This window comes from Thermobia domestica, chromosome 15, assembly GCF_964235325.1.
Source record: "Thermobia domestica chromosome 15, izTheDome1.hap1.1, whole genome shotgun sequence".
NCBI lineage: Eukaryota > Metazoa > Arthropoda > Insecta > Zygentoma > Lepismatidae > Thermobia > Thermobia domestica.
Genome location: NC_137468.1, coordinates 52,819,133 through 52,840,860, shown reverse-complemented (window position 1 = coordinate 52,840,860; position 21,728 = coordinate 52,819,133). Strand labels below are relative to the sequence as shown.

Genomic DNA, 21,728 nt, shown 5'->3' with positions numbered 1-21,728 from the left:
CTGTGAAAATGTGTGTGTATATGCTACGCCCTGTACATAGTGCTTTTATGGCATAAAATATAACAAATTTTGAGTAAAATAATTTTCTCGTTGCTTTGAATATGTGACAATTCAGGTGTATAGAGACTTTTTGAACGCTCTGTATATTTTCTGTCCATGTCTTCCAGTAGTTTGGAGATATATTCACCACTTGAAATTTCCATGCTTTCCAGAACATCAGTTCTTGCTTCACGGCCACTATTAAAACACAGAACAGCATCATACAATGCAATTTGTATGATTTTAGAACCCGCAAATGGGTCATTCCATGTAAAATCAACGAAGTCCGGAACCCGACAGGTTTAGGTTTTTACCAAATTTTAGTATTTCGTAGGGATTGTTGAGATACGAAGTTCTGCAAGAGTTGTAGCTACCTGTGTGACGTTGTTTCTGAGGGGGCTCATACATACGAAAAAATCGTCCACTGTAGTATATGCTCGAAAATTTCGGACAGCACTGCTCTTGATTTAATAAACGTAAGGAGCTGATTCTTGTTGTGTTTGAAAGGGAATAAAATAAGCTTTACGACGATATATCAAATGCCTAGTTTTGGAAGAATATTTATTCAAAGTCTTATTGCTTTTATTCAATTATGGCGCACTTTCAGACAATTCTCGCGTGAACTATGTTTACTAACGCGGAATAATAAGAACAGTAAGCAAAATGATATGTGCATTTCTTTTTCGGAAGAACAACACAAAAATATATTTACTACATCATTACAGCAGAGTTGGATGATCAAACAAACTAGAATAAATGCAAAAACTGAATATATATATATATATATATATATATATATATATATATATATATATATATATATATATATATATATATATATATATATATATATATATATATATATATATATATATATATATATATATATATATATATATATATATATGAGCCAGAAAATACAACGGAAGTACACAATAATTTGAATTTCTCGAAGGGAACCTGGTGTCTTACGAACATGAAACTTCCAGCAATGAAACTTCAAAGACCATAGATGATGAAAATGATACTTTTCAAAAATCGAAAATTTTGACCCCAAACACGGACGTGCCCCCTTAATATTAAAATTTGCAAGATATATTGTATACTAAAGATAAATTATGGAATATATTTTATTTTGCACAAATAACGTAGTGGGTATTCATGTGAAATAACTAATGCCTCTATAGGTTTACAAGGAACTCAATAGTCGTATAATAAATCTAATTTCTACAAATTCTCAAATAAATAAATAAATAAAAGTCAAACCCAAAGCAAGAGAATGGCCAGCGAGGGCGATTTCTACTACTTTCTGGTTTAAATATAGGGACAAGGGTGAAGATAGAACCTATTCACAGGATGGTTAATCCAAACTAAATACTCTTTCCATTTTCCTCTCTCCTACTCAGGCGATTGTTTTTCAATATTCATAAGTTTTATATATTTTCTAAATTTTTGTTCTATTCTGGGTACCCTAATTCCTGTTTCATATGTCTAGATTAAGCGTGAGCGACGAACATTTGAAAGAAACTCTATGAAATATGCATTAAAAGAATCGACCTGATACCAACGACCTGACCTCGCAGAATGGATTTCATAACTAAATTTGATTTTTTGCATTTCCCCTCATCTGCCATTCTTCATTCAAATTAAATTAAGTATACCTTAAGGTAAATGAAAACGTGAAAATAGAAAATATTTAAGTCTTTAGATGCGTCGAGTATAAAGTAGATTTATTTTAGCATTGTATTTAACGCATAAATAGTATTTGCATCCTGAGCATTATAGGAACCCGCCAATCTTAACAGCACTGCAGGTATGTCTAACAAACAAGGATGATATCCATAATCACATAATCACTCTCATTGGAATACTCGGAGAATAGATTTTTGATTGTCCATATCTTTGGATAAAATGGATGGATCACCTTCATCAATGAACCCAATTCCCAACTAGATTTTGAGTCTACCGGACGGACACACGGACAGACAAAGTAAACGTATAAAGGAGTTTTCGGTAAACCAAACTCCTTTAAAAAGGAACAAATTATAACTTTTTTTTAAAATTTTTATACGCGTTTCTCTATTTGGCCATCAGTGTCCTAGAGGATCCTTTAAAAAGGAACAAATTATAACTTTTTTTAAAAAAATTTTGTACGCGTTTCTCTATGTGGCCATCAGTGTCCTAGAGGATACGTGCAGAAAGCACTCCGTGTTAAATACCAGGCACTTCTCTACCAGATCGACAATTAAGCGGCGCCGTAACGTTAGGGCCCGTCGTAATATATAACACCTGTTGTTTAAGAATTTGAATAACACCACTGGCTATAGTGTATAATTCTCGGTTCCATAGAAACTTGATAGTTATTGAATGAAATCTCTATCGCTTATAAAATATTTTTATTCGATTTCTCAACAATTCGGTTTTTGGACTTAATTTTTCTCAAAGGTAAAACGATTCAATTTGTGCATATTGGGATTTTAATAACAAGCTCACCATGTACAGATGCCTACTGATTTAAATGCGGAACTTTCTTTCTTTTTCTGTCTCTTTCTCTCTCTTTTTTTAATGAACTGGAATTTTAATGATTGATTTTACAGATTCTTTTCTTCAAATGTAGTTAAACGTAATAATATAAACCTAGTAATGATAAACAACGTATTAGTTTCATTTTTTACTTGTTTCAATATGTCATAACTAATTGTAAGTTTTTTTTTAGTTGTCTTAAGTTTTTATTATATTTTTACGGGCCCGAAATAGATTTTTGCAGTTCTCGTTACGCAAGTCCCACCACTAAGATTTAATTGAATAGAAGATAACAACGAATGCCTAAATTATTTTAATGGATTCCAAAAGTAGCTACTTCTAATAGTACCTCCAACAAGAATCACGTAACAAGTTGATCAGCTGTTAATTAAGTAGTTTTGATTCCATCTTGTACACTGTTGTCACAACGGTGTTTTAACTTGTCACTAATTTCCTGTCGTGAGATAATTATAAACTTAAAAAATCCGTTTGTATACAATCACAGTCACAGGAATTAAAAATTGCTTTTGAAGGTCTTTTTATGTCTACTTAGAGGCCAGCTGATTTATATATGTCAACGAAAGCAATGGTTACGTATCTAGATTTGACACATGCTCACTGTTAAAGAGACAGCTAAATGAACGGTGAAATTCGTGCTCTGAATTCAAATTGACTGGATGCAGTACGGAAATTCGTTGATATCGTAACTCATGATACGGAAATATCAATAACCAGATTGTGTAATTAAGTGTTGTTCGATCCCAGGCTATTTGACTTCGAGGTGAACACAATGGTGTCCGTGATTTTTCTTAAGGTTCTTCCATTTTCTACACTATTTTCATTAAATTCCATTAATTCTCACGTTATATAACTCACTCATACTTATAATCAATACCGTATAAGCAATAATAATAATAATAATAATAATAATAATAATAATAATAATAATAATAATAATAATAATAATAATAATAATAATAATAATAATAATAATAATAATACAATTTACTTCTAGAACAGCCTTTCTCAACCTATTTCGTAGTACTCCCTCTTTTATCAAATCCTCTTGCCAGTGACCGTCTATGAGTAATTTCCGGTTAATAATAAACTTTTTGATTGTAAGCTGTTTCAATATGCAATACACATCAGTCTTATTCCTGTTTTATTACAATTGTTACTTTTTTTTAAAAAAAGTTCATTCTTTAATAGCTTAAAATTTTGTTTAATATTTTTTTTTAGCTATATTTGACAATATACTATGTATCGCATTTGGTGCTAATTACATTTATTTCTGTCATCTCCTTTGCGACCACTCAGGTTCAGAAACTTGCACTGAGAGAAATCCGTTATCCGGACAGAGGTATATATTGTGCAAATATACGGATTCCATATGTTTACTAAGAAAATCTGTACGGAGCATACATTATTCGTATGCTACATATGTACTGCCTTTTCCCGCTTAGATGTTACATCGTGCCGTTGAAGATTGTCTGATATCTAACAGTCTTCCGTATATTACATACGTGTAGGCGTGCATATGTTACATACGTCAGCTATGTATTATATACGTCCATCAGCATGTGATATCCTTATCACCTCCTTTCTTTCATACGGGAAATACGTATAGATGGAATACTAATACGGAAAGTATTATAAAATATACGTTTTCAGTTATAAGTTTGCTGCAGGACAGGATTGACGCATGTAACCTACGTTTTGACGTACGCCACATACGTTTTTCTTCTCTGTATGCTCTAGAACATACTTGTACATGGGAAAACCAATTTTTACTCGAATCACGTTCATTGTATGGATTTAAAGAATTTAGTAAATCATTTTTAATTTTCAAACATTACGGTTTGAGTTTGAATTTTTGTGTTTTGCACTAGTCCAATCGGAAACGACTTACTACCGATATTCTCATATGCAAGCTCGTATTCATATATTTTTACGCCCCTGAACTCAAAAGAAATGTTACGCCTCTCCCCTTTATTTCTTTCTATTCAGTACAGGGCTAAGCAATACGCCCATTGTAGAGGTCTGCACGGGCCGGGATTTTTAGCCCGGGCACGGCCCGACCCGTGAATTTGTAGTGTGAAGCCCGACCCGAGTCCGAAATATGTTTTAGCATTTAGGCCCGAGCTCGGTCCGAGCTTGTGTGATAATCAAATGAGCCCGAAATAAGCCCAAATTACAGAAACAATAATTAACGCAAAATTATATTTTTATTGACAGAAGTTAGAGATTCCATTATGCAGTTGTGATTTAAAAGTTCTCCAGAAAGAACGGTGCAATAAATATTTTGTACAGTATACTTACAAAGTTAAGCCCGAAAAGGCCCGAGAAATGTGGTTGTACATTTAAAAATTTACGGCCCGAGCCCGAAGTGATATGTGCTTTCTAGGCCCGAGTCCGTCTCGCGGGCTCGGCAAGAGCCCAGCAGACCTCTAGCCCACTGCCGCTTACATAGAGCCACCAGCAACGAATCACATGTGAGCAGGAGCCCTATCAAATGATTAGCGAATCAGAGCCAAGCGAAGGCGAGCTCCAATGAGGTTAATGGGATCGAGCACAATCTTGTGAGAACTCTAATGAAGAAATCGAGACCGAGCCCGTAGCAAGTGCGAACTCAATTGAGGTTAATGAGCGTCAGATCGCAAGTCACGTTGTGGATAACAATCCCTAACTCGAACGATAATTGAGTCTGAGCTAGCGTCAGATTCATCAAGATCTTACAGGCGCGAGTCTCTTTGAAGGTAGTGAGTCTGATAAGATTCCAATATGACAATCACTGGATCAGTAGGAGTGTTATATACAACACTATATTATATTATTTTTACATTAACCAAAAGCAGTTTTAAACCGTAATTAGACGATTATCGAATTCAGCAACGTTTTATATACGTACATGGCAACGTGGTTATATATGTTTACATAGTTAGACTCCTTAAACTATCATAGGACTGAATCCTGGTCCGATAAGGAAAAAGTCAGTTAAAGCGAAAATCACTATTTCACAGCCCTTAAATTGTATAGCACTTCTACCAGTGGCGATCTAGCCCGGGCCCGGGGTGGCTTAGCCCACCCAGATTTTTGAGTAACAGAAATATCCTAAGGAATTATTTATAAATCTTTCGAAGTTTATAGTAAACTTATGATATACCAATCATAGTCTGGGTTCTGACTGCTCCCCAGTGTTTAGCTTCTAGATCCGCCTCTGATTTCTATAATAGTTTTAAAGAGACAAGAGTATTGCAATTCAATAAATTTAAATGCCAAAATCAGAAGTTTCGACCACAAGTTGCTTCTCTGGCACACAGTGGAATGAACACTGCATATTAAAGAAATACACACTAGACTGTCACAAACCACACTTATTTATGATGTGTCTGTATCTACGGTTTCGAAACTATCAACACAAAAACATAGAAATGAAATGAAATGAAATATTTGAGTTTTACGTCCCACGGTTATCCCGGTTAGGCTAAAGGAGACGGTGATGATGAATAATGAAGGAAATGGTGGAGGAATGTGAGAGGAAACGGGATAACCCCGAGAAAACCCACGCACACGGAGTTTGTCCACCACAAAGTTCACTTGGCGGAGACACAAAAACATAGACTCGTAACAATTCGTTTATTTATTTAGGATTTAGGATTTTAGATTTCTGGGCTTTCGGCATCTAAGGCCATTTAGCCCTTCACGATTTGAGGGATGACGTCCCTCGGCGAGCACACAATCCAGGGAAAGGGAAGGAAGAAAGGATTGGGAAAGGAAGGAAGCAACCTGGGACCTATAAGTTGATACGTATGCATTCAGCACCGAGGCAATATGAGATGGTACCTACTGTTTAAAATGGGTTTCGAACAACTATTTGGGTTTCGATAGCAGGTAAATACAGGGCAGACTCTATCGTTACCTTTTTGAAACTGAAGAGGGTTAATACTGTTAAAGCAGGCACAAAAATCGACGCTGGGTGGCTGACCCTTTGCGAAGATAGAAGGAAGGAGGAACTTACTACTTTAATACATCCCGACGCCTAATAACGCTAACGAAGTTAAAGCCATGAACATTTGCAGTACCCCTCATTAGAAATGAAATTTTTCAGTTTTACGTCCCACGGTTATGCCGGTTAGACTAAAGAAGACGGTGATTATGAGAAATGAATGAAATGGTGGAATGAATAAAGTGGGAGGAAACGGGAAAACTCCGAGAAAACCCACGAGCACGGTGTTGTACCCCTCATTAGGTATTCACTTGTTTCAATCAAATGGAAAAGAGATAGACTTAAATAATATAACACAAATGATCTGAACTTTGATGATATAATTCAAAATGAAACAGCCAAAAACTACAAAACAGCGAGTAACCTCCCCACAGAAGAAGAAGGCATAGTATCGCAGATATGCTTAAACTCCGCCATAAACATGTTAAAGATCTTCTCCAACACTTCACCAACTAATATCACGTGAAATAGGAGGTGATGCAGTCGCAAAAGCTACCCCACTCCATTTAGCCATTACAGACTTCACCACAAACTATGAATCAGATTAACAAAAACATAGCAAGTGGAAAGCAAAGAACTCTACGGAACCTTTAAGACAATAATACAGATAATCGAAGATCAATTCCTGACTCAAGAGAACAGGATTTATGATGCCAACTCAGGAAAGAGTGATACTAACCCGAAACTACCATCAATGCATATTAAAACAAGAAATATCAGATGAAAAATGCAGAAAATGTATAGACATGTCAGAAACTATTGAACATATCATAGCTTATGCCGCGTAATGGCTTCTGCAAACTAACTGAAAAGTTACAACAATTTTGGGAAAACAATTTAGTTGTTTCTGGGACACAACATAGAACTAATTACCGATGCCAAACCATACTACAAACATCAGCCAAATACAGTAGCCTTCTTGAAAACGATACATACAAACTATGCTAGGATAAAGAAATCGGAATTGATGTAACATTACCTGCAAACTAGGGGTGGCCTTTTTCGAAAAATCTGTTTTTCGATTTTCAGAAATGTCATTTTTCGTTTTTCGCTTTTTCAAAAAAAATCGTTTTTCGTTTTTTTGAAAATTTTTTCGTTCTTCATTTTTCGTTTCCGAAAAATTCATTTTTCGAACAAGTATTTTTCGAAAAAATGTGGCCATTTCTACTGCAAACAGATCCTACATCACCAGTGGCGTATTTAAGGGGGCTTCCGGGCTTAAGCCCCCTCCGAAATTTTATTTACTATTTTAAAATAAATGAAATATCTTGAAGAATCTTCACATTTCCAGCAAGAAAGTTACCAAAGACCTCCCCGAAACAAAATCGTAAATACACCACTGGACATCACGATCATCAATAAAATGGACCGAGAACTAACTCTTTATCACTGACATACAATACAGAATACAACCCAAAGATACAGTAACCAAATGGGCGTATACAAACGCAAGTTAACAAATGAAGTTAACAAACATAAAGACCTGGCAGACTAAATAATAATAATAATAATAATAATAATAATAATAATAATAATAATAATAATAATAATAATAATAATAATAATAATAATAATAAAATGTAAATGTCAGAAAGTTACAGTAAGACCAACCATCATCTCAGCTACAGCTGTAGTCTTTAAAAATACCGCGTTGCAATTGGAACAGATAAACGCAAATCATCTTTTAACAAACCTCCGAAATCAGTAAATCTAGACACATGTTATGTGATCAGGAAGTTCTTTGGAGAAGAATTCTTCTAACAGGCCTAATGTGCACTTCCCAGAGACGCCTGTCAGATTTTTAGGTTGAAACCGGTTTAAATCTAGATGCAGTAGAGATAATAATAGTTGTTGTAATTATTACTATAGCCTCCTTACTATATACTATATTCTCCCTTCCTTACTGTCCATAGAGCATCCTTTTAGTGCACAAGGTCCTGGGTCCGATTCCTGGTGGAAGAACATACACTACAGGACAGTGATTAAGATTAGAGTCGTCCATGGGATGAGACGAGACGAGAAAAAGGTTTCGAGACGACATACAATATGAAATAGGGTTCTTGTAATAGAAACTAATACTTTCCGAGACGATAATATCTTTTCGAGACGTGACAGCCTCAATAATTGTGTCATACTCAACCCCAGCACAAATTTCACTTTGAACTGTACGTACATCTCCCTCCATACAACCTCTACTGACAAGCTATGTAAACATAAATCAATTAATATAATAATAATAATAATAATAATAATAATAATAATAATAATAATAATAATAATAATAATAATAATAATAATAAATTTCCTCTTGTGGAGCATGGAAGCTTCTCAGTTGCAGCAAGTGACCTGCCAATAATAACAGAATACTTATGGTGATGGCTATGTGCTTAGCGTATACGCCTTTAGTGTGGGAGACCCGGGTTCGATTCCCGGTGAGAGTTTATGTGGTTCGGGACCCACGTTAAGCTGTAGATTCACGTCTCATGTAGCCTTGGTAGTACACTCCAAAACAATCAAACATCTAATAACAACAATTATAATAATTCGTAAGGTTCAATGCGAAGTAAAACAATTAAGGAATCTTAACGTACAGGACGAATAAAAGAAAGTACGAAAAATCAATTGAAAAGGCACACTTACTTAACTGTAAGAATGAATGTTAGCGAGCTTAAAACAGATGTTTCGTATCCATCGGTGCATGTAGTAAGCGCGCACCCACTGACTGACTGATCACTGTAAGACCTACTAAAGCAATGCCGTGCGGTGAAAGCTTTTGCAAAAGGTATATTACTCGTGTAGCTGAAGCGCGTTTCACACAAGCACTTAACAGGAAAAGAATTCAACTGCGAATGCCTCTAGTTTGTAAAGAGGCTGGGGGAGTATGAAGTGTTTTTTTTTTAAACTGCTTAACCCCCTCCAGGTGCCCCCTTCCTCATGTTATTATTCTTCGTCACATTCCATGATACAATAAGATTTTAAAAAAAAGAAGAGAAAAAAGTTATATGTCGTCAATGAAATGAACTTGAACAACGCACAAGGTGCGTGATTTCTTTTGCTTTCTCACAGGTGCGGAGAACTGCTCTACTTATTTGCAATACTAGTTAACGATCTTTAAATTGCGTGTTCCTTTAACTGCTGTTCCTACATTAATGATCTTTAAATTGAATGTTCCTCGGTATGGATATATACTGTATATGTATGTATATGTATATATTCATGACTTGATTTGGAACGTCTTGATTCACTTCCTAGGCAAAATGAAAACATAATTGAATACCTTGCACTTCTGGTGTAAGACTGTGTAATATACACCCTAAAAAAAGTTGGTAATTTAAAAAGGAAACATTTAACGAAACGTAATAAGATTATCATCATAATTGTTCTGCTGGGTCGAGCGGAAAACGAATGAGGGGGTGTTAAAATGGTGGGGGAGAAAAGAACAATTTTACATATTATTAAGAAGAGGAAGAGTTACTGGTTAGGACATTGGCTAAGAAGAAACTGAAGGACGTGCTAGAGGGTATGATGGCAGGAAAGAGAGGGAGGGGGTGAAAGAGATTACAATTAATGGAAGACATCAAAACAGAAAAAAATGTTTGAAGACAAAGAGGTTAGTGGAAGACCATGGAGCATGGAAGCTTCTCAGTTGCGGCAAATAACCTGCCAATAATGGTAGAATACCTATGGCGATGATCATATCTTTTGCAGCCGGAAATTGAAAAGTTTCTAGGCGCTAGATTTTTAGCAGGAGAGTTCTCACATTCTGCTATTTAAAACAGTGACACTCTGATAGTATGTTTACTTTCACTCTTTCCATCGGAAGAAAGTACCTTACCAGTACAAGAGCTATTTTCATTTTACTCCTGTTGAATGTATCCGTTATTATAGGAAAATAACACACTTCTTAGATTCAAAGATTATAGCCTACAGTAGGCCTATGTGATTTCTATGCCGTGACGTAGTGCTCTATCACTATTCAAATAGCCTATAAATTAAGAATAATTAATAGCCTTTAAATTAATATATAGAACTGGCAATGTAAATGTATGTAACATACCCTAAATTTTTTTTATATATATATATATATAGTGGCGGATCCAAGGGGGGAGCTATAGGGGCTATAGCCCCCCCCTGACGCTCAGGTATACACTGGATAAAATGGTCTTCAATCCTGCTTTACAGTGGATAAAACGGCAAAATATGGTTTAGTCCCTCCCTTGATCATATCCTGGATCCGCCCCTGTATATATATATATATATATATATATATATATATATATATATATATATATATATATATATATATATATATAGAGAGAGAGAGAGAGAGAGAGAGAGAGAGAGAGAGAGAGAGAGAGAGGTGTAAAGAAAGGTCGTTTACATCGCTTGGGAGGTGATTCCTCACACGAAAACGAGCAAAACGTTTATGTGACATTTTCTTAAATTCGGCGTCGTTTCCGAGTTACAAGCTGTCGCAAATGGTAGCAAAACGACATGTGACACCTCATTGCGGACAAAGGAAAGGTGCAACAGCAAGCGGGTCTACACAGTTTAGAGAAATTAATGCCTGAATAACATAATGGTGTGAGAAGCAAGGCAGTAGGGACGCGGCACAAGGAGTTCCTTTTCTGCATCCATTTTCCGCATGTCAGTCTGTCCACATAAGAAAGTCCCCTTTCAGAAATTCCTTGTGCCGCGTCTCTACTGCTTTGCTCCTCACACCATTATGTTACTCAGGTATTACTTTCTCTAAACTGTGTAGACCCGCTTGCTGTTGCACCTTTCCTTTGTCCGCAATGAGGTTTTCACACGCCGTTTTGCCACCATTTGCGACAGCTTGTAAATCGGAAACGACACCGAATTTAAGAAAATGTCACATAAACGTTTCGCTTGTTTCAGTGTGAGGAATCACCTCCCAAGCGCTGTAAACGACCTTTCTTTACACCCTATATATATATATATATATATATATATATATATATATATATATATATATATATATATATATATATACAGTGGCGGATCCAAGGGGGCTATAGCCCCCCTTGACGCTCAGGTTCACACTGGATAAAATGGGCTTCAATCCAGCTTTACACTGGATAAAACGGCAAACTACGGTTTAGCCCCTCCTTGATCATATCCTGGATCCGCCACTGTCTAAAATACGTATATATATATGAAAGTGACGACGTTTGTGAATAACTCTCGAACCATCCGACGATTTCGATAGTTTTCAACATGGATGAGGTTCAGATCTGAAATGTTTTTTATCATTTCACTTTGACGGCGCTACTTAGGGCAAGGAGAGGGAGAAGATATATAAAAATGTTTAAAGATTACCAACATTAATGTCGAATCCATAGTTTTCGGGGTCGCTGAGACAAACCGTGACACTTCCGATCCCATTTAAATCCAAATTCAGCCCCATTAGTACTTCTAAGGGGGAATTGTGACATGTAAAACTACTTCAAAATGACCGATGTTAGTGTCGAATTCATAGTTTTTTAGGGCCCCTAAGTTGATTGGTGACATTTTTGGTGCCCTTTATGTCCAAAATGAAAGTATTCTTTCCGTGCAAAGAACGGGCGTTCTGCTAGTTTAAAATATTGCAATGCGAATAGGGCACACACACACACACAAATTAGGATTGGAAACCTGCCCCACCCCCCACCCCGCAAAAACAAAGATAAATTGCAAAGACGCGAAAACAAGAGTCTTCAAACCGGGACTATCGCTATCAAAATGGAATGTATATTAATCTTCCTTTTTAAAGGGATATTTATTTCCTTTCTCTCTCTAAATCTTGAATTATCAGTTATGCAGCGAGTGAAAACATGTTAATAAAATTAAAATAAGTACCATGATTTGTCCAGCACAAAAGCACGATTTTTGTTTTCTGTTGGAATAGAGATTAACTATGGCTACTTTCTTTTGAATATTCCAGCAATATAAAACAGTTACGACCAACTTCTCAGCGCTATACAGCCGTAACTCTGCTTCTACTTCGAGGATCCAATTAGTATTGGACCAGTGTCAATTACCTGCTTCGCTTGATTAAAATAAGAAAATGTAGTAATATGTTCCCTTAGTCAGTCATTTTTTACTATTACTCAAGCGCTCCCTGTTATCGGTTACTTCTGATCATTTTTATATATCTCCCCTCCCTCTCCTCCAAGTTGCGGGGCTTAATTTGGATTAAACGACATCGGAAGTGTCACTGTTCATCACAGCGAACCCGAAAACTATGAATTCAACACAGATATTGGTCATTTCAATTATTTTGATATATCTCTCCCCTTCCCCAAGTTGTGGGGCTGAATTCGGATTTAAAAGTCATTAGAAATGTCACTGTTCATCTCAGCGACCCCGAGAACAATGGATTCGACACTGAAACTGGTCATTTTCTATCATTTTTATACATCTTCTCCCTCTCTCTTCCTCAAATTGCGAGGCTGAATTTGGATGTAAACGATATCGGAAGTATCACTGTTCAACTCACTGTTCATGTGTGTGCAGTATGTTACCCCTATAGTGTCGGGAAACGTACTATATTTTTTAGGCCATACAGTTCTCGCATCCTGAAGTGTTGCAGCAGTTGAGGAGAATTTTAGTCATTGTTCAGCTCTTCATTTAATGTTTGCCACAACTTCCCATTTAGTTCTTGATACCGTGGACTGATGAACATCTTCTGCAACGCCACTTTAAAAGGCAGGGTCCCCAACATAAAGCAATAAAACTCTTTTCGTTATTCAGAGCCCCACATCTGGTTTCGGTGTCTTCCCATTTTGCCTATTCCCGTTTCACCTATAGACCTTTCAGCAATTTCTATCATTATCTCGATCTCATCTTATCTGTAAATAAAATAGATATTCCCATTTTGCCTATTCCCATTTCGCCTACGCTCACTGGACGAGGAATACTTAATGTTTGAGGAAATTTTTGAGTGTTTGAGGTGGTTGATTTTTTTTTATTTTTTTAAGTTCAGCGTCCCTTTCAGCAGCGAGGTTATATGAGACGTGGACCTACTGATTAACGTGGAATCCGAACCACATGAGCTCCCGCCGGGAATCGAACCCGAGTCTCCCGCGCCAAAGGTGCGTACGCTAACCGCTTAGCCACGAGGGAGCTCAGTGTTTGAGGTGAGAACGCAATATAAAGATAATGTAAATATTAATATACCAACTATATACAGTCATGCCGTTTTCAATCAAGTTAAATCTATGGAAATTAATCAGTCTAGGTAATAATAAATTAAACCAAATAACTTACAGAGAAGAAAATTCCATAATAGCACTGCGTAATAATACTTTTATTGTCTAAAATTGCGTATTATAAAGGTTATGATTAATGTAAATTGAGTGTAAGAGAGCCAAGTAAGAAAGGATTACCAGATTGAAGTTACGAATGAATTCTCGGTTTTAGAAGATTCGGAGTGCACTAGTATTGAAGATACTTGGATTAATATCAGAGATAGCATTAACATTTCAGCAAAAGAAAAATTGGAACAAGCGGAAATACGTAGGTTCGACCAGGAGTGCATTAAACTAGCAGAGAAGAGAAAACAGGCAAAATTCCTTTGGCTACAAAATCAGAATGAAATAACTACACAAAATTTCGTAGACATCAGGCGGGAACCTCCAAACCCTTTTAGAACAAAGAAACGCGGTTTTTGAAAGCTAAAATTAAGGAACTTGAAGATAATAGTAAAAACAAAAACATTCAGGACATGTATAAGGGGATCAACGAATTTAAGAAAGACTATCAACCGCAAAGTCGAAGTTTATGTTGAAAAGTATATTTTAATGAATCTTTTTACAATGACTGCTTTTAGCTAGTACAAAGTATATCTGAAAAGTAAATTTAACATTTTCAAAGAGAGCCATTTTAAAATGAGCATTTTTGAAATGTGAATGTGACCTTTGGAACTACAAGTGGCACGGCACGTACTTGGCTAGAATCACAGTCAATCACGTCAGAGCTGTTGTTGACGTTGAGAAATAAACTTGTTCATAAATCTTTGTTTAATAGAATCCCTCAGACACTAAATATCCTTCGTCCAGTGAGTGTAGGCAAAATGGGAATAGGCCAAACGGGAAAATCCGCTTGGACTACATCTAAGATGAGATTGATATAATGATATATATTGCTGGAAGGTCTGTAGGCGAAACGGGAATGAACCCTGGTTTCCAGTAAATCCCCAGCAAATGCTGTGCCATCCATTGTATATACATTTTGGTTTTGAAATCTATATAGACGTTTATAGTCACACACATCAGAGTCTCTCCGAACTTTGTACATTTTTCTTCTTGGCTCCACATCCATAAATTCAGCCATTTTCGATCCACTCTCACACACTGTGAGACAAGTGAAACAGGTACTGAGGTGGTTCAAACAATTTGTAGATTAATCTCAGCTAGTTGAGATTATTCTCAACTTTATGCATACGAAAAGTGAAAAAACATAGTTTAATTCATAAGTTCCGAGTATTTAATCAGGTACCTGAGATTAAACTCAAATGACGTCACGTTGTCTCGTTTTTTATGCATACAAGTTTGAAATTAATCTCAAAATCTTGAACAAAGAGCAAGATCTCACTTTTATGCATATCACCCATTCTGACAAAACTGTCGGTTGCAAAATATAAAAAAATTCACCAGACTTCTATAAATTAAAACTGTGATTTTCATTGAATGTTTCATGGTAGCAAGGCATTTTTTTTTTCTTAAATTGTCACAGGCGTTTTCTCTCTTACGAGATTGAGCGACTATTGTTATTATCTGAACGTCATTTCACGCAGAGGCATCATTTGGGGAGAGAGCCTGGCGTTGAAATGGCTTGAGTTTTTTTTTTTAATGTATATTAATACTAATAAAAACGTGATAGTCTTGTGTCGATCTTGATCCCCTGGCAAAGTTTGAAATGACGCTACTAATATCAACACAGCATAATAATCGTAAATAAACAATTACACTATAAAGAAGGTAATATATTTGTTGTGTTTAATATGTCGATAAGATCAAATACAATCTATTATATATATATATATATATATATATATATATATATATATATATATATATATATATATATATATATATATATATATATATATATATATATATATATATATATATAAAATAGATTTTTCAGATAGGACTATTAAAATGTACACTTCATAACCACACAAGAACAGAGTAGGGGAACAGTTTTAGAATAATAGATAATGATCTGGAGTATTATTATTATCATCATTATTAAGCATCTGAAAATTGTAGGTAGGGATGTGCACGAGACAAGTCGAGACAGAATTTTCCTGACAAAATTCGAGTCGAGACACGGCTTTTCCAATAGAGAAGAATACATTTTTCGAGTCGAGACATCACTTTTACAGCACATTTTCGAGACGAGACAGCCTCAAATCTTGTCTCGTGCGCATCCCTAATCTGAAAATTGTAGGTCTAATCCAAAGTAAGGAAACTATAATTTTATTACCATCAAAAACTTAAACCGTATGATATAAAAGCACGAAATTGGATACTATACATGTGATTCCAATTAATAGTATTCTTTATTATGAGTATGATATTGAATTGTGTGCATTTAATATGAATGACGCAGGGCGAGGGACTTTGATTTCTTGGCATAGATTAAGAAACTTAGTTGGGTGGATAGTTACTTAATTAATGTTATTGGTTTATATTTAATGTCCCATTCCAGCACAGAGGTCACACCATAGTGGCGTTTACCATGTCGAAAAAGTGCGTGAACGCACATACCCGAATAATTATCGAATAATCCTGGCGCCAGATTGTTATTCCAACTGAAAATATGATTCTGGAGCCAAGTTCTTTTAACGTTATAGTCCAGAAGGTATAACGTCCTTGGCTTCCCGCGCTTGGACCTGCTCGTCACTGGGGGTGTGATAAGAGGGTAGCCAGTCACCACCAACCATCTACTGCGCTCAGCAAGCCACGAGTAACCAAGCTGGCCACTCCTCATAAACGTCACTACAACTTTTCGCGGGAAACCAACGACGTTATACCTTTCGTACTATAATATTTCTAATTTTTATCTTCCAAACAAAGATTATTAAGATAAAACCGATTTAAACCGAGATATAGTAATAATAATAATAACAACAAAATGTCGCAACTTGTACCTGATGAAGGACTACTGCTTCCAAGAATAAAGAAGTTCAACGTGGAGCATAGGTTCCCAACAACATTATTTCTGTAATTCTTGATCAGGTATTGCTTTCTTCTAATTCAAATAGCTAATTCATGCTGATGGTTAAACTAAAAAGTGAAACAGAATTTGCTGCTACGAAGCCCCGAAGAGTTTAAGCCGATCAATTGAAGATTTTTAACTTACGCTGGTCAGCGCATCACGAATCATTTTGCATTGTCGGTGCCGTGGCATTTAAAATCAGCGCCCGGGGCGAGAATATATGACGGCGTCCCCCATACATGAATGAGGCCGCCAGACCAGCCTCGAAGCGCCACCATGGTTGGCTCGAAGCGTAAGAAAATTTTCAAAAATAAACCCTGCTTTTCCTTGATTTTGAGCACTTTTTATTACTTTTTCCTTCCATTTTATATATATATATATCTTTTCTTTTTTCCTTCCGAATTTTGTGCTCCGGGCGCCAGGGGTCGTTGTTCCCCACAGGGCATGGTACTGTGCATTGTTGTTGGTTTTCTAGTGAACGCGACGCTGCCAACGCCATCTCGTTTTCTACGTTAAGTATTAACCAACTCCAAATATTATTTAAACAGTGAAGACAAAGAATTCTTGCCTGTTTCTAGGGATGCGCACGAGACGAGTCGAAACAGAATTTTCCTGACAAAAAATTCGAGTCGAGACACAGCTCTTCCAATAGAAAAGTATATATTTTTCGAGTCGAGGCATCACTTTCACAACATTTTCGAGACGAGACAGTCTCAAATATTGTCTCGTGCGCATCCCTATCTGTTTCTACAGGGAATCAAACTTGAAACAACGCTGAACTAAAACACACACTAACAATTCGACTTGGCAGTCTTCTTCTTATATTATTAGGTGTATTTAATTAACAAACATTCAGAGACAACCTACAATACTAATTGATACTGGAATTAGTATGGTACGTGTACCGATTATTGCCGGGATCCCCAATTCGGTCCACTCACCATATCTCTGCAGGTTTACGTTAGTACTACTAGATGGCAATATAAACTATACCCTCGTGACAAGTGGAAACATATTTGCGCGGCTCAGTTGTTTCCGAGTGGTATGACCAGCAGTAGCTCCTGATATAGTGTCAACTGGAAGAACAAATTATTGTCTTGTTATTTTAGCAAAGTAAGTAATGGTTTGTTTCAGTGTTTTGTTGTTAAGAGCCAAATCAGTGTTATGCTTGGATAGTGTGGCTATGGGTTCAAACGTGAACATAAAATATGTGTGGTGCAATGCATTGCATTATGTAAGTAGCAAGTGACCATCCGTGTAACGTGGGTTCCTGTCACCACGGCATGGCGCGTCCTCAGGTTGCGGATCGATGAGGAGGCCTCTAGATATAGAGGTTAGCTGCGAATATACTGAATAAGCAGTAGCGGACAGACGACTAGGAGTGGTCCTCCAGCTTGGGGGTTTGGGTAAGGCTAACACCCTCATCCTGTAAAAAAAAAAAGGTACTTGTTCAGAAACATTCACAAAAGCCTCGGACAAGGACTGATAACTTGGCATGACATCAGCAAAAGAAAATGGACATGAGATTTGGAACATGGAATATTAGAAGTCTTTATAGGGCAGGCGCGTTAAAATCTGTAACGAGTGAGTTAGAGAAATACAGGATGGACTTAGTAGGAGTTCAGGAAGTTAGGTGGGAAGGAAATGGATCTGAGAATTCCGGAAATTTTACGTTCTTTTACGGGGAAGGAAATAAAAATCACCAGTTAGGAACAGGGTTTTTCGTTCACAAACGAATATTACCAGGAATTAAACGGGTTGAATTTTTTACTGACAGACTTTCTTTTATTACTCTTAAGGGACGGTGGTGTGATATTATTATTTTAAATGTACATGCTCCAACTGAAGATAAGGGTGACGATATAAAAGATAGTTTTTACCAAGAAGTGGAACGGATATTTGACCAAATCCCGCGATATCATATGAAGATTCTATTAGGTGATTTCAATGCGAAGGTAGGACGAGAGGATATTTTCAAACCGATTATAGGGAACGAAAGTTTGCATAAGGAAAGTAATGACAACGGTGTTAGACTCGTGAACTTTGCAACATCCAAAAACCTAATCGTGAAGAGTACAAAATTCCCACATCGCGACGTTCATAAATACACTTGGACATCACCAGACGGAAAAACACATAATCAAATTGATCACGTTTTAGTAGATAGAAGAAGACAATCTAGCATAATTGACGTCCGGTCGTTTAGAGGGGCTGATTGTGACACTGATCACTACCTGGTAGCAGTGATAATACGGGAGAGATTATCGTTGAATAAAGGTAATACTCAATGTCCGAAAACGGAGAGATTTAATTTAAAGAAATTAGAAGAGAGCCAGGTAAGAGAGGAATACCAGATTGAAGTTTCGAATAGATTCTCGGTTTTAGAAGACTCGGAGTGCACTAGTGTTGAGGATACTTGGATTGCAATTAGAGATAGCATTAAAAGTTCAGCAATAGAAAAATTTAGACACGCGGAAATACGTAGGAACAAACCATGGTTCGACCAAGAATGCATTAAACTGGCAGAGAAGAGAAAACAGGCAAAATTACGGTGGCTACAAAATCCGAATGAAATAACTACACAACATTTCGCAGATATCAGGCGGGAAACTTCCAAAACTTTTAGAACAAAGAAACGGGATTTTTTGAAAGCTAAAATTAAGGAACTTGAAGATAATAGTAAAAATAAAAATATTCGGGACATGTATAAGGGATCAGCGAATTTAAGAAAGGCTATCAACCTCGTGCTTATATTTTAAAGAAATCTGACGGAACAGTTCTCACTGATACGGATAGCCTCTTAAATAGATGGAAAGATTTCTTTGACGATTTGCTTAACACGCAGCCAAAAACTAATGGGCGTGGAGAAAAGGAGATACACACCGCAGAACCGTATATTCCAGAACCCAATCGAATAGAAGTGGAAGCCGCTATAAAGAAATTAAAGAAACACGAATCTCCGGGTGTAGATGAAATTCCGGCTGAGTTAATTTTAGCTAGAGGCGAAAAATTGTGGAACAAGATACACAAACTCATTCTCCTTATCTGGAACAAGGAAGAATTGCCACAAGAGTGGAAAGAGTCAATCATTGTTCCAATTCACAAGAAAGGCGACAAAACTGACTGTAATAATTATCGAGGCATTTCTCTTCTGTCAACATCCTATAAAATCCTTTCAAATATTCTGTTAGCAAGATTGACCCCATACGCAGATGAAATTATTGGAGATTATCAGTGCGGATTTAGACGAAATCGATCAACTATCGACCAAATATTTACCATTCGCCAAATACTCGAAAAGAAGTGGGAATACAATACCCCGGTACATCAACTATTTATTGATTTTAGTAAGGCTTACGACTCGGTTAGGAGAGAAACATTATACAACGTTCTTACAGAACTTGGAATACCGAGAAAGCTAATTAGATTAATTAAGATATGTTTAAGTGAATCCCAAAGTAAAGTCCGGGTAGGAAAATTTTTGTCCACGAGCTTCCACGTCGAAAATGGCCTGAAACAAGGAGATGCGTTGTCGCCATTATTATTTAACTTTGTGCTGGAATACGCCATCAAAGATAGCAACCAGGGCCTAGAGTTGAACGGCATTCACCAGGTTATGGCATATGCTGATGATCACTGGCGTCTCTGGCATGCAAAATTTGGGGGGGGGGACATCAAAGAAACTGATTTAAATGGTACTACCTAGCCCCAGGGGCGGATCCAGGGGTGGCGATCGGGGCGATCGCCCCTTCCCCCAAAAGAGGAAACTTATTATATATATATATATATAACCCATACCAAAGTTCGGAGCCTTTAAAAGTAGCAGAATGACAACCCACCTTTCCCCCAGAAGTCGGTCCTGGATCCGCCCCTGCCTAGCCCAACCTTTTATTATCTTTGATTCCATGTGTTACCTTTTTGCTTACCTTCACGGACCCCCTGAGCTATATCAGGAACTCTGTTACCTATTATATTGCAAATAAATAAAATAATTATTACTTATATGTAGTTCTGTCGTTAGTAAATAAATTAAATTAGAATAAAATATTGAATATTTTGTACTCCAAAATATTGGGGGGACGCGTCCCCCTCGTCCCCCCCGCCAGAGACGCCCATGCTGATGATGTAAATTTAATAGGGAATGATAGGAGAACAGTAGAAAGAAATGTAGAGATCTTATTAAACGCTTGCAGGGACATGGGTTTAGAAGTAAATGCAGAGAAAACTAAATACATGGAAGTGCGTCGGGACCGTAATACTGCAAATTGTGGATGCGTTAAAATATTAAATAATACTTTTGATAAAGTGGATAGGTTCAAATATTTAGGATCAATATTAACAGACGAAAATCATATTCACGAAGAAATTAAATGTCGACTAAAAGCAGGGAATTCGTGTTACTATTCGGTTCAAAATCTCTTGTCGTCGCGAATTCTGTCAAAGAATTTGAAGCTTAAAATATACGAAACGATAATCATGCCTGTAGTTCTGTATGGTTGCGAAACATGGTCACTTACTCTGAGGGAAGAACATAGACTGAAAGTATTTGAGAACAGGATCCTGAGAAGAATATTCGGACCCAAGAGGAACGAGAATGGGGAATGGCGGAAGCTTCATAACGAGGAACTACATAGTTTATACGGTTCACCCAACATTGTTAGGGTCGTCAAGCCTAGGAGGCTTAGATGGGCAGGTCATGTAGCTAGAATGGAAGAAAGTAGAAACGCTTTCAAAGTCTTGACTGGTAGACCCATAGAAAAACGACCATTAGGAAGACCTAGGCGTAGATGGGAGGATAATATTAAGATGGATCTCGCAGAGATAGGAATACAAAGTAGAAACTGGATGCAATTAGCTAAGGATAGAAGTCAGTGGAGAGCTTTTGTGAACGCGGCACTGAACCTCCGGGTTCCATAGGCCATAGAGTTAGTTA

The 21,728-nt window shown here is 36.8% G+C and overlaps 1 protein-coding gene across 1 annotated transcript in view; it reads right to left on the bottom strand.

Moving 5' to 3' along the window:
- LOC145671027 (sodium-coupled monocarboxylate transporter 1-like) overlaps nt 1-9,395 on the bottom strand; it is a 166,288-nt gene extending 156,893 nt beyond the window's left edge. Inside the window, exon 1 of the mRNA XM_081739685.1 lies at nt 9,209-9,395. The gene's annotated coding sequence lies outside the window, so the exon portion shown is untranslated. The remainder of the gene's footprint in view (nt 1-9,208) is intronic.
- Nucleotides 9,396-21,728: the final 12,333 nt, after the last annotated feature.